We start from the raw sequence: 14,576 nt of genomic DNA, 5'->3' as shown, positions 1-14,576 counted from the left end.
TGGTACTTTATGTGGATGATATCCTACTCATCGGGAATGATGTAAGGTATCTGACTGACATTAAGAAATGGTTAGCTACCCAGTTCCAAATGAAAGATTTGGGTGAGGCAGAGTATGTTCTTGGGATCTAGATCATTTGAGATCAAAAGAACAAATGTTGATCAAATGTTGATCATGTAGAGGATGTAGGATTCCAAGAGGGGTTTATTACCCATCAGGCATGGAATCGTTTTGTCTAAGGATTAATGTCCTAAGACACCTTAAGAGATTGAGGAGATGAGACAGATTCCCTATGCTTCTGCTGTAGGAAGCTTGATGTATGCAATGTTGTGTACTAGACCCGACATTTCCTATGCAGTAGGGATTGGAAGTCGGTATCAGTTCAATCCAAGATTTGATCACTGAACGGTGGTCAAGATGATCCTCAAGTATCTTCAGAGAACGAGGGACTACATACTTGTGTGTGGAGATAAGGATCTGATCCTTACAGGATACACGAACTCTGACTTTCAGACCGATAGAGATTCTCGTAAATTGACATAGGGGTCAATGTTTACTTTGAATAGAGGGGTTGTAATCTGGCAAAGCATCAAGCAAGGATGCATCGCAGACTCTACTATAGAAGCCGAATACGTAGTGGCTTGTGAAGCAACTAAGGAGGCTATTTGGCTGATGAAGTTCCTTTCAGATTTGGAAGTTATTCCAAATATGAATTTGCCTATCACACTGTATTGTGATAACAGCGGGGCTGTGGCAAATTCGAAGGAGCCTCGAAGTTATGATTGAGCTAAGCACATCGAACGAAAATATCACCTGATCAGGGAGATTGTGCATCGCGGTGATTTGATAGTTCACGAAGATCGCATCGGAGCACAACGTTGCCGATCCTTTACAAAGGCCCTCACGGCTAAAGTGTTCGAAGGTCACCTGGAGAGTCTGAGTCTGCGGGACATGCGGCATCTTGTCTAGGGCAAGTGGGAGATGATACTAGGGTATGCCCTAGTTTATTGTATATTGTACATTAGTCTCTCGAGTCATTAAGACAAGTGGGAGATTGTTGGAAATTGGTGTCCTAATTTTTCCGGAATCTCGTTGTTTTGTAAAGATAACAAATTGTTTAATGAATAAAATAAGTGTTATTTAATTATGGATTTACTCATATCCAATAAACAAATCTCCTTGGTTATCTTATGTAAACTTAAGCATGTAATATGTGATATACAAGTGGATCATGCCTTAAGTGATAACCCAAATAGGTCTATAGTTATAAGGATTAAGGTGGAATACCTGATTCTGGTGACATTACGGATAACGGCCCGCTTTATAGAGATTTGCAAAGTTTTGTAAACTACTACAGATGGTAGATCCTGACCATTCATGTGGAGACGGCGAGCGGGGGTGTCCTGTATAAAGAGTTTGTATAAGACGTAGACCCAAGATGATTAAACTTTGTATATAACGCCGTTGATACTAAGAGACTTGCATCTCAACCTGAACGACCATAGGTGACAGCGACCTCAATCTTGAGTATTTTGGGAACTCCTGCCTTTGAGGGCGGTTCTTAAAGGATCTCTCAACGAAGAGGATCCCATGAGCGTGTTCGGGTTTTTTTCCAATTTCACCGTGACCGAAATACACCATATATGTTCGAACACACAGTTATGCAAACAAACAGTAATTAACGGCATGCTTTGAACACTAAAATGTAAGAAAAGAATTCTCATCCATTTGAAGATACTCTTCAAGCTTTGGAACTCAACGCAGTGGAGATCTCTAACCCGATCTACAAACATCCAGGCAAATGTGTCGGCTGCAGCAGCACGAACAACTGCAAAGAAATGAATGAAACGGTGACGACACCACTAGAAATGAGGCCTTGGTATTCTCGAGTGAGAATCCAACGCGTGGTCTTTAGTGAGTTTGGTAGAGGTAGGAGGAAGAACTATCGTGTAGACGATAAGTAAGTGGGAGAGATAAGGAAGCTATCGTATAGCTAGATGCTTATCGTTTAGAAGAAACTACACGATCGTGTAGGTTTTACTATCGATTGTTTAGGAAAAGGTATAACGATCGCTTAGCAACACGACACACTATACGATTGTCTAGGAAAGCTATCCAATCATTTAAGAACTAGGGCGATCGTTTAGACGTGAGGTGTTGCGATTCGTTTAGGCGCTGAGTGACTATCGTATAGGCTCTTGATTATGCGATCGTGCACGTTTCCACACCAACGCAAAACCTTCTGAACTTTTTTCGAACTTTTGCAAACAAAATTTCATTTTATTCTTCGGTTACACTAACCAACGTGGTTTTCCCACTAACGCAATGTCCGAAGAGCTATTTAGGTTAATTATCATATAATTAACCAATTAAATTATTAATAAATATAATCATATTATATTTTTACCCTATAGTTTGATATCAACATATCTCCTAATAGTAATTTCTCCTCTACTTGATATAAATCATATTTATATCTAATTTCCTCCAAAATAATGTATCTCATACATTTAGCCAATTATATCATATATAATTAACCAGTCCAATTATATCATATATAATCGAACCTTCTCTTGTCAATTTGAACATTTCAAATTAACCAAAATACTGATTCTCGACTTTATCTAAGCTGCCCAGGGGACCTAATGGACCTGTGGCTCGAAGCTCCAATGGTCCACGAATAGCTGACTAAACTCTTTAGCCACGAGATCCACTATCTATTAACTGTCAGGCATTTCACTAAAGAACAACAGTTGAACTCTTCTTACCACAGATATATTTCTGTCTCCATCGCATATAATCAATCATGAGTACGATGACCCTTCACAGATGCTCGTAAGTACAACTGAGTCAAATTACCGTTTTGCCCATATAGTTACATCCCACTCCTTAAGTACCACTGATTCCTCTAATGAACAATACAACATAGTCCAACTATGTGTGAACACCTCTCGGGCTAAGAGGGTGTGTGGCGCCACATCGTTCAAGCCCCGGAATCAGCCCTTAAAGGAGCTATCTATCTACTTACCCCTGCCTTGGGGAAGGAGTGAATTCCATCTTGTGTAGCTGAGTTCCCAACTCTCAAATCATACGAATCCTCAAAATGGTATGTTTGAATCGGCGACCTGGCCACTCGCCCCCATACAAATCAAAGGACCCCCCTCAATGGCATGGGTTCCTAACTCACTCAGAATTGAGGTCATATTACCTAAGGTCATCCTAGTGAAGTGAACTCTCTGTCATGAACAGAATTATATAACGAGACGTTAACACTTCGTGGTTAGGTCTTATACAAACTCTTTGTATAGAACACCCCCGCTTGCATGTCCCCAACACGAATGATTAGGATCAGATTCGGAACTCTTAGTCGAGCTGATGATGAGATCGATTTTTTGTTGGCCGTCTGTGACAAGTCACAACACTTATGACCATTCCACAAAGCAAGCCGCATCCGTAGCGTTACCAGGATAAGGTTTCCCTCCTATATCCATATACTACAGACCATTTTGGTTATCACTCAAGACATGATCCACTATATGTCACCACATACATGCTTGAGTTACATACAGATAACCAGAGATTTTAAGTTTATTAGTTTGTGGTAAAGCAAATAAAACATGCAACTGAGCAAAATACAAGATGTGAAATGAAATATCATATATTATACAATACAAGTGTTCGTACAAACTGTTTACAAACTACAGGACACAAGACTTTAGGGTATCAACCCCAACAGCCCTTTGATTAGTATGGGTGAAAGTGGCCAGATTGCCAACTTAACATGCCTACCTTTTTGGGGACTTGTCTGATCTGGGAGCTAGGAACTCAATCTACAAGATGGAATTCACTCCTTTCTCGAAGCAGGGATAAGTAGAGAGATTGCTCCCTTAAGGGCTGATTCCGGGGCTTGAACATAGTGGCCATAGCTTCTCTTTGGAAGAGAAGACTCAGTCATAGTAGGACTATGACTTATGTTCATTAGAGGGATCAGTGTACGTAAGGATTAGATGTAACTATAGGGCATATCAGTTATTGCTCGAGTTGTACTTACGAGCGATCTGTGAAGGGTTGTCGCACTTTTGATTGGTTAAGATTGACACATAATATATCTATGGTAAGGAGAGTTCCAAGCTATCGTCTTTAGTTGGAGTGCCTGACAGTTAACGGATGGTGGATCCCGTGACTAAAGAGTTTAAGTCAGTTATTCACGTACCGTTGGAGCTTCGAGTCTACAGGTCCATAAGGTCCACTTGGTAGCTCAATGGATTCAGTTGAGGATCAGTTCTTGGTGTTGATTTGAAATGTTCAAATTGACAAGAAGGTATTTTGATTATATGATATAAACGGTATGATGTATGAGATACATCTAGTGGAGGATTGATGTAAATGAGATGTTACATTAAGTACCATGGAATAGATAAAGAACTATGGTTTATATGTTTCATGAGATGAAATATTAAAACTATAGGTTATAAATATAGTATGATAAGTTGTTTATCATTTATATTTATAATAATATTAATTATTGGATAATTAAATCTTTTTCTTTAATAACCAATTGAGTGGGTGGTTATTCGTGATTCATGGTAACCATGAGATAAAAGGAAAATTTTTTTCCTAATTTTAGTAAGTATTGAAAAGTTTTTACAAAAGGTTGAAAAATCGTTTTGAGTTTTCTCTCTCGCAAAAAGAAACTCATAGGCGCTTGTCAAGTAAATATTGATTTACTAAGCTACAACGTATTTTAGTAAACGATCGTATAGTGTTTTGTAGGCGATAGACACTGAGCTAAATGATGAGCTAAACGACCGCTTAGCTTTTGCTAGACGATCGCTTAGCTTTAGCTAAATGATTGGGCATCAACCTATGCAATAGCTTTCTGGCTTTTCCCACTTGCCCAATCATAAACACGATTGTTCTTTCCTCCTTCGTCGGCCTCATTCCAAGTTCGAACATAGCCCACCCTCTGGATTCTCACACCGAGAATTAAAGGAAGTCGGATCTGAGATTTTCTTGAGCAACGGAACAAGATTATTCCAATTCACAATCATGAATGAACAAATCATTTATAGTCGACTTCAAACAAACGGTTACACAATTCATACAGAGAAATTACAGCATGAACAATAAAAATGTATAAAGAGATCAAACTCTGCGCACAATGGTAGAAGCGTCTCCACACTCCGTTTCGCACGAACGCTCGAACAACAGCAGCCTCGAACGGCCGATCTATACGACCGCAACACCGCAACGAACACTTCGCGCTCTCCTCAGCGATCGCCCCGGTCACGACTCATCCGCAACACGAACGGCCTCTAGAAAACCTCGATGGTGTCGAGTTGAGTCTGACACCACCAACAAGGCTACCTTGGTATTCTCGATGTGAGAATCCAGAGGGTGGGCTCTGTTCGTACTTGGTATGAGGCAGACGAAGGAGAAAACATCGATTGCGTACACGACTGGGCAAGTGAGAGATGGCGGAGACCTATCGTATAGGTCGATGCCCAATCGTTTAGATAAAGCTAAGCGATCGTCTAGCAAAAGCTATGCGATTGTTTAGCTCATCGTTTAGCTCGATCTATCGCCTACAACCTCTACACGATCGTTTACCTTGGGCTAGCAATCGTCTAGCAAAACTATGTGATCGTTTAGTAAATACTGCACGATCGTTTAGCTCGTCCAGCAGTCGTTTAGTAAATCTGTTTTACTTGACGACCCCGTGAGTTTCTTTTGCATGAAGAGAAAACTCAAAACCTTTTTCAAACTTTTGTAAAAAAACTCTTTTCAAAATAGGAAAACCAATTTCCTTTTAAACTCACGGTTACCATGATTCAATAACCACTCACTACTTTGGTTATTTAAAAGAAAAAGAATTAATTATCCAATAATTAATATTATTATAAACATAAATGATAATCAATTTATCATACTATATTTATAACCTATAGTTTTAATATTTCATCTCATAAAACATATAAACCATAGTTCTTTTTTTATTCCATGTTACTTAATGTAAATCTCATTTACATCAATCCTCCACTAGATGTATCTCATACATCAAAATACCTATTATCAATTAGGATACCAATCCCAACAAGGATACCAAGGCAACCTTCTTGGTAGTGTCATACTCAACTCAACATCATCGAGGTTTTATGGAGGTCGTTCGTGTTCTTGCTGGAGAGTTGACCGAGGCGATCGCTGAGGACGAGCGCGAAGTGTTCGTGCAGTGTTGCGGTCGTGTTGTTCGAGCGTTTGAGGTTGCTGTGTTTGAGCGTTCGTGAGCAAGGAGCGTAGAGACGAGTCTACAAATGTTCGTAGAGTTTTCTCCTTGTTCATTTGTAGTCATCATGTTGTAATTTCAATATGGATTGCATAACTATATGTTTTGTGTACGACTGTAATGGTAATGTTCATTCATGATTGTAATTTGGAATGCTCTATATTCCGCTGTTCATGGAAATCTCGAGTTCGATTTCCTTCAGTATGCATGCTAGGGTTTCTTTTATTTAATATAATAGTTATATTAGATATTGAATGCCTTTGTTGTTTGTCGTGGATGTTTAGCATGTCTAAAATTTGTTAAGCTGTTATAAAACTGGGTTAGACGTTTAAAATCCATAATAAAGAACAGTTACATGCTTACTTAGGTTAACCACTTGTTTTAATATTTAAAATAGGTCGTAAATTTTTAAAACTAGGGTTACAAACTCAACCGGTATATAATCCTGTCGAAGCCATGGGGTACTTAAGTTGACAGTCGACGGAACACCTCCTACCTGGGGATTATGGCCGAATAATTGAGCATTGGAAACCGATTTTATGAGCATTCGTGAGTGGTGTGAGGTAATAAAAACAGTTTATCACCTAGACATCATAGGTTTAAAATCCATTTATAAATGTTATACTTGGATAAACCACCTAGACTTAGGGTTGTTTTTATTAGCTGAAAAGAACCTAAGTATAAATTTACCCAAACATTTAGAACATTTCAGTGGGAGAATAAAAGTTATTAGCTCTAACATCCTCAAGAGTTCACACCATGAGATCCATGCTCGGTTTCTTGTCAATTTTACCTCGACTGCTCCATACGGAAAGTGATTGCATGGATCAATAACAAGGTGAATGGGGGAAGTCGTTCATAGTAAGTGGGTGAAGGAAATATGTCAATATTGTCCTACGGTCTCCTCCATTAGTTTTAACCGTGAGATTCCTATGTTACGTCTGTTGTCGTTTTTAGGCGGCACTAGCTAAGTCGTTAACTGCGGCAATCCCCTCGAAGGGTTGTAACATTGAATTCGGAACAATCCAGACTTCAGTAAAATGAATTTGGTCTTATAGTTCCGTCTTGGTTATTGTCTTCTATTTCGAAGGCATACTCATACCGTTCTGTAAGATCTGAAAATGGCGGGTCTACGCTTACAAGACTTACTAAGTGTTAGTAATGATCCTGATTGAAAACGATAACTAAATGACTACCGGGATATGAGTTATTCTAGAGATAGTATTTGGTCAAGAACTGTCTTGCTTTTGTGAAGGAATTCTTGACTACCCCTCGGTAGCATTTGTTCTAAATCACTTAAGTATCGTTGCAAAAATAATGATTATGGGTACATTATCAATTTGCTAAAAATTGATTGGATTTAAAAGCAATTCACTTATTAAATTTGTTTATAATTTCAGAATGACGAGTTCAATTATACAATTGTTGGCTTCGGACAAACTGATCAGAGATAAGTATGTCACATGGAAATAGAATTTGAACACAATACTTACGATAGATTATTTAAGATTTATCTTAACAAAGGAATGTTCTCCCATTCCTAGCTCTAATTCCAACCGAACTAATCGGGAAGCGTATGATAGTTGGATCGGGGCGAATGATAAAGCCCGTGCTTATATTCTCGCCAGCTTGTCTGACGTTTTGGTAAAAAAAAAAATACGAGGATATGAGTACTGCCAAAGAGATTATGGAATCTCTGAGAGGGATATTTGGATAACTGTCCTTCAACCTGAGGCATGATGTTATCAAATACGTTTACAATAGTCGCATGAAAGAGGGGACCAATGTTCGTGAACATGTCCTGGACATGATGGTCCACTTTAATGTGGCTGAAGTAAACGACGCTATGATGGATGAGAGAAGTCAATTTTCCTTTATTCTAGAATCTCTTCCGAAGAGTTTTCTGCAATTCTATACAAATGTTGTGATGAATAAAATTGAATACAACTTGACAACTCTACTGAATGAGCTATAGGCTTTCCAGACCATGTTGAGAACTAAGGGTTTGGAACCAGAAGTAAATGTTGCTTCTGCTGAGAAGAGAGGAACGTCCTCCAAGCCTGATGTTGCCTCCTCTTCGCAGAGTAAGAGTATTCCAGCGAAGAAAGACAAAGGGAAAGGGAAGAAGAAGCCTGTTGGCATGAAAAGCAAGAAAACTGCTGCAGAGAAAGGGAAATGTTTCCACGCAACGAACAAGAGCACTGGAAGAGAAATTGCCCTAAATATTTTGTAGAGAAGAAAGCAGAGAAAGGTAAACAAGCTACTTAGTTCCTGGAGACCGCTTACTCAGCTTGACCAGTGGGAGAAGTTGTTGTTGATGAAGATGTTATTACTTGCTTTTGTGATCTTGTAATGAACATATTGTACATATTTTTGTTTTTTAATGAAATGTTCATTTTCAAAAAATATGTTTGTTCTATCTCATAACAACTTTTGTTAATAATCAAATTGTTAAAAGTCATTTGCAAATATTTAGATATTTAACGGCTAAGATTGAAGTATAAGTAAATTTAAAGATTTCCAGATCTGACTGTTAAGAAGAGTTGTTAAGGCAGGTCAGACGCATCTTAATCAAAGAGTTGGGAGTACCTCAATGTAGTGGGAGGAAAGTGTGCTTCCTGGCCATTATTGAGAATTAGATGCATTCCTCATATAGTTTAATAAAAAGCCTATTGTGAACTAATATGTTTACAAATGATTCTCTCAGCTAAAGTGTTTGAGAATCACCTAGTGAGACTAGAAATACCAGGTTTAATAACCTAGGGCAAGTGGGAGAAATATCGGGTATGAGATACTGAATGGTAAAACCATGGGTATGGGATGCCCTAGTTTATTGTATTTCTCTATAAACATAGAAACTCGGTCTTATATATCGGATATATAAGTTACCACTGGAGTTTTAGTCCAAGTGGGAGTTTGTTTGGTTTTATGTCCTAAAACTCGTGGTTTGTAAACAATAGAATTTATTCTGAAAATTCAATAAAGTTGTTATTGAATATATTGTTTTTTAGAAATCCAATAAATCTAAGTCCCTTGACTATTACATGAGTACTTGAACTTTATGCGGAGACATACAAGTGGATTAGGTTCGAGTAAATAGTCAAAATGATCTATAGAATATGAATAAGGCTGGGTGCCTTATTCTGATAACACTATTAGATACGGCCTACTCAGTAGTTGTTACAAAGAGTTGTAAAGTGGTACATACGAAGTGATCCTAATTCGTGTATGTTGGGACATGAGGAGTGGGGGTGTCCTATGCAAATGAGTTTTGTACAAGATCGGACCATGAAACCAGTCACTCTTACTTTGTAGCGTTGTTTACTGTTTAAGACTGACTATTTCAAAGCGATGACCTAGGTAACTTGACATTAATCCTGAGCTAACTATGAATTCCTGTTTGTTCGGGATTATCTTTTGATCTGCAAACGGTGAGAGTAGACCTATTGTCTCTGCTCAATAAGCTTACCATTTTGGGGATAAGATAGGATGAATAGCTGGGGACATAGGGTGTAAGATGGAATTCACTCCTACCCGATTAGGGTTAGTAGAGAGGTTTTTCACTTCAAGTGCTGATTTTGGGTCTTGAACAAGAGACCTCACCCTCTCATTGGCCCGAGAGGGATTCGATTTATTGATTGGATCACAAATCAATTGTTCATTAGGAGATCAGTGGGACTTACGGAACAAGAGGTAATTTTGGGGATAAAACAGAGATTCGACCCAACCGTTATTACGAGCAACCTGTGAAGGGTTAACTTACTAATCATGGTTATATCGAGTGGACATAATATATCTACAGTGAGGAGAGTTCAGCTATGGGCTTTAGTGGAATCACTCATTAGTTAACGAATTGGGGTTAAATCGGTCTAATGAGTTTAGCTGATTAATCTAGGATCGTTGGAGCCCATGATCTGTAGGTCCACGAGGTCTCCCTACTAGCTCGTAAATGGATTAGCTCTAGAATAGCGTGATAAGTTAATTTGAAGTGTTCAAATTAGAATTAAATGGAATTGGAGAAATAATACTTAAATATGATTTAAATATTTGAAGATGGTATTGTGTAAAATTAATTTAATATTTGATATTAAATTAATTAGAATTATTTAAATTGTTTAAATAATTATTTATTAATTTTATTAAGAAAATTAATTTATGAAATTAATTTTGTAAAATTAATAATATTTTAAATTTTATTAAATGAAATTGATTTATGAAATCAATTTCGATAAAATTAAAAAAGAAAAAAAATCACAAAGTTGGAAAAATTGGATTTTCCATTGTCTTCATGTAGCATTTGAAGAATGATTCTTCAAAGGTAAGGGTATTCTTATCCCCTTTTTCAATTTCTTAATAAGCATGTTGTAATTAATTTAAATGCATAATATTTTGTTCAATTATGTAAAGTTTATGATTCTCTAGAATTAGGATTTAGGACCGATCATATCTATAGTGTCATCAGAATAAGATACCCAGCCTTTCTGTCTCTCTCTTATATTCAAGATATGGTTCTTTCAATTTCAATGGTTGTATCTTATTTAGCTATTTTTCATCGTCTTTCCATTTAAGGTTTCTATAAATAGTGGTCACTTTCTAAAAGATTTTGGGGGCTTGCACGTGCATTTGCTGTCTCTATCTCTCTCTTCTCTTCTTTTCTTTTCTTTTTCTTTTTTTTTTTTTTTCTTATTCTTTGATTGCTTTATTTTCGACTCAAAATGTGGACAAGAAACATGAATATACTCAAAACATGAATAAGAAACATGAATATACTCAAAATATACATCCTACTCTCCTTTCTAAGATTCATTATCTTACCCCTTTCCTATTTTCTCTCCCTTTTCCTAACATTTCAAATTTTGCCTCTGGTTTCCATACACACACTTATAAAACATGACCTGATTGTAAGCAAAAGAAACGGAAAGGCTTAGAAGTATCGGTATCTTCTTCAAACAGGTTTTCCGTGTCATCCTCATCGCTACTATCTTCGTTAGTCCTTGGCATACAATCATTTGTAGGTTGACTACTTTCTCCCGTAATATGAAGTTTTCTTAGTTGTAGTCCAAAATCCTCGTCTAACTGAAATCCATCATTTTGGTGACGTGGAGGTATATACTTCTTCTCCGATCATATCTGCTTTCCTTCTTTTTCCAGTATAAGGACAATGTTTCCGTACGTGTCCCCTCTCTCTGGATCCAAAAATAAGTCTTGGTCGGAGTTAAAAAGGGTCCAAAATGTTTTTCCTTACACTTCCGACATTCTGGCACGACAACCTATCTAATTCGTTCCCATTCTTCAGATGCCATGTATGGAATAGGAGCCCAATAGTACCGCTATTTTTCTTCTGGCATGGTTGCATTATAGCTTCCTGTTTTGTTTCTCCTAAAAAAAAATAAAATAAATGTAATTGGATTGAGCATCTTCTGATGATTACATTCATACACCATTATGATGCCAACAAAAATGCAAATAGAAAATGAAATAATAGAACAATCTCAATTTCTATAAACATTATGGGATGACCTTGAAGTTTAGTCATGAGGTTCTCGAACGAACCTCCACACGAGATGGAAAACATCTTGAAAGTGAATTGAATATAATATGTAAAATATGTGGAGTGTTAAATATCAATTTTGTAATTTATTTTTAAACGACCCACCCTATAACTAAGTATAAACAATGATTATTGATCAATTTTCTTTAAAAGAATACAAATTAATTTCCAACATAATAACTAATAAATTAATATACAAAAATTTTAAAGAAAAATAAGAAGTAGAGATAATAATCCAGTGCTTAAGAGTCTTTTATAAAAATAAGAATAAAAATAAAAATAGAGAATAATTGAGACTTAAAATTGGTGTAGGGAGCCAACCATAAAGGGAGGACCCTCCAAAAATAGGCGTATGCCGCTTATAGCGGCGAGCACACGGTATTCTTTAGTAAAAGGCGAAAGAATAGTTCGCTCTGTGCCCACCGCACGACTCCGTGGCTTCAAATGTGAAGACTGATAGGTTTATATAGGCACTAACGCATTCACCAACCAGCTTCTTTTCGATGTGGGACTTGGGAGTTGGAACTTCCAAGGGCATTATTGACATTTTCTCTCTTTTACAGGATTTCCAAGCTTAGCAACCAATATGACATAGCCATGTGGCATTTCATTCATCACTATTGTTTATTCCGTTTCTTTTTCTTTTGTTAATGTTCATGAAATTTCGAAATATGATGGTCTCGTGGCAAATATCCAACTCGATCAAAATATTCATATCTCAATTTTATGAAAATATCGATATCGATGAAAATTTCGACAATTTTTATGAAAATTGATAGAAACTATTATAATCAGTTACTAAAATTTTGATTGTACCTGTATTAGGCTATAATTGATCATTTTTAATAATCGTTTCTATAAAGTAAGACAACATTTAGATGTACAAGGTAAAATATCTATGAAATGTCCATGTGAGAATAGAAATTTAATAAAAATAAAAAATAATTACAAAATAATATCTAACATTGATTCATCAAATTCAAATTTTTATGATGGTTTAGTAGAGTTTTAGTATAAAAATGTTCAATAAGCTATTTAAAATGTGTTCATTGTCATTATCTAATCATTTAGGGAACGAAACCCTGCCTATTTCCACAACGATATGATATTGTCAGTTTGGATATAAATCCTCGTTACTTTACTTTTGATATCATCCAAAATGTCTAATATCAATGGAGATAATTTTTCTTGCTTATATACTCATGATCAATCCCTTTCCATTAATATCATATTTTGTTTTGCACTTCTCATACAATCGTGCCATTGGTCTCCTAATTAGGCTTAATATGTGTTGTTAAAAAACTTACTATATGCCGTTTATAGGTTATTAGTGAATCAAGATCAATTTCACAATGATAAATTTATGCAAGAGTTAGAGGAAAAAAATACTAGATCACCTAAATAAGTTTTTGTTAGAGTACAGTTACCGTGCAAATGTTCATCTAATTGTTATGATGATCCTACAATAACATAACATCACAATCTGAGTTTGTACTATCAATCTTGAGGTTTGAAGTTCGAACACCTACCCATGTATCGTAAAAGAAAATGCAACATAAAGTGAAGGAACATAAATTCCAAATTTTGTCTAAATTATTTTCTAATCCCAGCTCAAACTACAATTTTTCATATAAAACCTACAGTACTCTATTATTCATTCATTCATTTATTTAGATTTGAACTATGCTTCAAAATGAAGTGTACATGATCAATCTTCTATGCATGATGTTAAAAGTATAGGAGTTTTGAAAACTAAACGGACTATATACACAAAATTTGCTCAAACTTCAACATCAAAGGATGTCACTTTTGTTGGCATGGAGAATTCGCACACACGTACAATCATCGTTGTTAGCGTAGGCCCTTCGTAGGTTTACCCTATCGACTTGTTTCTCGAGTCTAGGTCTCGTTTTTCAAATGTACTAAAAATTAAATATTATATATGTTTTTCAAAATAAAAATAAATAAAACAAAAGTATATGTGGTGAATAATTCTTTATATATATATATATATTTGAAGATTTAATAACATAGAAATATGAAATATTTGTTCAAGTTGAATGAAAAAAAAAAAAAAAGTTACATTCCTATAGTCGTGCCTTGGGTTAATTGGAGAAATAAGGACCTTTTAGAACTTAATTGGGTAAAAGGCGTTGTTTTCACAATATTTAGGGAAAAGGGAATGTTTCTTTGTTGTTATTTAAATGCGTCTCTTGAAGAGACGCATTCAACATTATTTTATTCTTTCTTTGACCGGTCTCTCCTAAATGCGTCTTTTCAGGAGACGCATTCAAATAATTAAATTAAAAAAAAAAAAAAAAAAAGGTGAATGCGTCTTCTGAAGAGATACATTTAATATAATGGATGCAAAACCGTTTAGATACGTCTGTTCAAAATGAAATTTTTTAGATTGGATTTTAAAAAAATGATTCTTTTAACCTAAAATTAACGATAAGATTTGTAATTACTTTTAACCCTAAAATCATCCATATCGTTAGTCTCTTTTTTTCATAGTGATAATAATGTTACTCATTTTTTAATAATATAAACAACAATGTTACTTTGATTATGAAATTTCTATTCTTTGATTATAAGTACAATTTTCTTTATTCATGACCAAAAGAAGATCCTCTATTATGCCTAGATCGATATTGTTAAGTCACATAGTGTCCACGATCGCCACCGCCTCTTACATTTGATGGTTGGCCCTCTTCTGTAATGTGTATACCCTCTCCACGATGT

General features: G+C 35.9%; 1 long non-coding RNA gene and 1 other non-coding gene across 2 annotated transcripts; both read right to left on the bottom strand.

Annotated features, from left to right (window-relative positions):
- Window positions 1-11,031: 11,031 nt before the first annotated feature.
- LOC120068123 lies at window positions 11,032-12,263 on the bottom strand. The gene is made up of 2 exons (XR_005479096.1): window positions 12,156-12,263; window positions 11,032-11,662 (listed from the first exon to the last, which is right to left on the bottom strand). It is a non-coding gene; the product is annotated as an uncharacterized LOC120068123 (long non-coding RNA).
- LOC120068697 lies at window positions 12,149-12,266 on the bottom strand. The gene has a single exon (XR_005479325.1). It is a non-coding gene; the product is annotated as a U5 spliceosomal RNA (small nuclear RNA).
- Between the last annotated feature and the right edge of the window lie 2,310 nt (window positions 12,267-14,576).

The sequence above is a fragment of the Benincasa hispida genome, chromosome 12 (genome assembly GCF_009727055.1).
Source record: "Benincasa hispida cultivar B227 chromosome 12, ASM972705v1, whole genome shotgun sequence".
Classification (NCBI taxonomy): Eukaryota; Viridiplantae; Streptophyta; class Magnoliopsida; order Cucurbitales; family Cucurbitaceae; genus Benincasa; species Benincasa hispida.
Note: the sequence above shows the minus strand (reverse complement) of the source record. Positions and strands in the feature narration are given on the sequence as shown.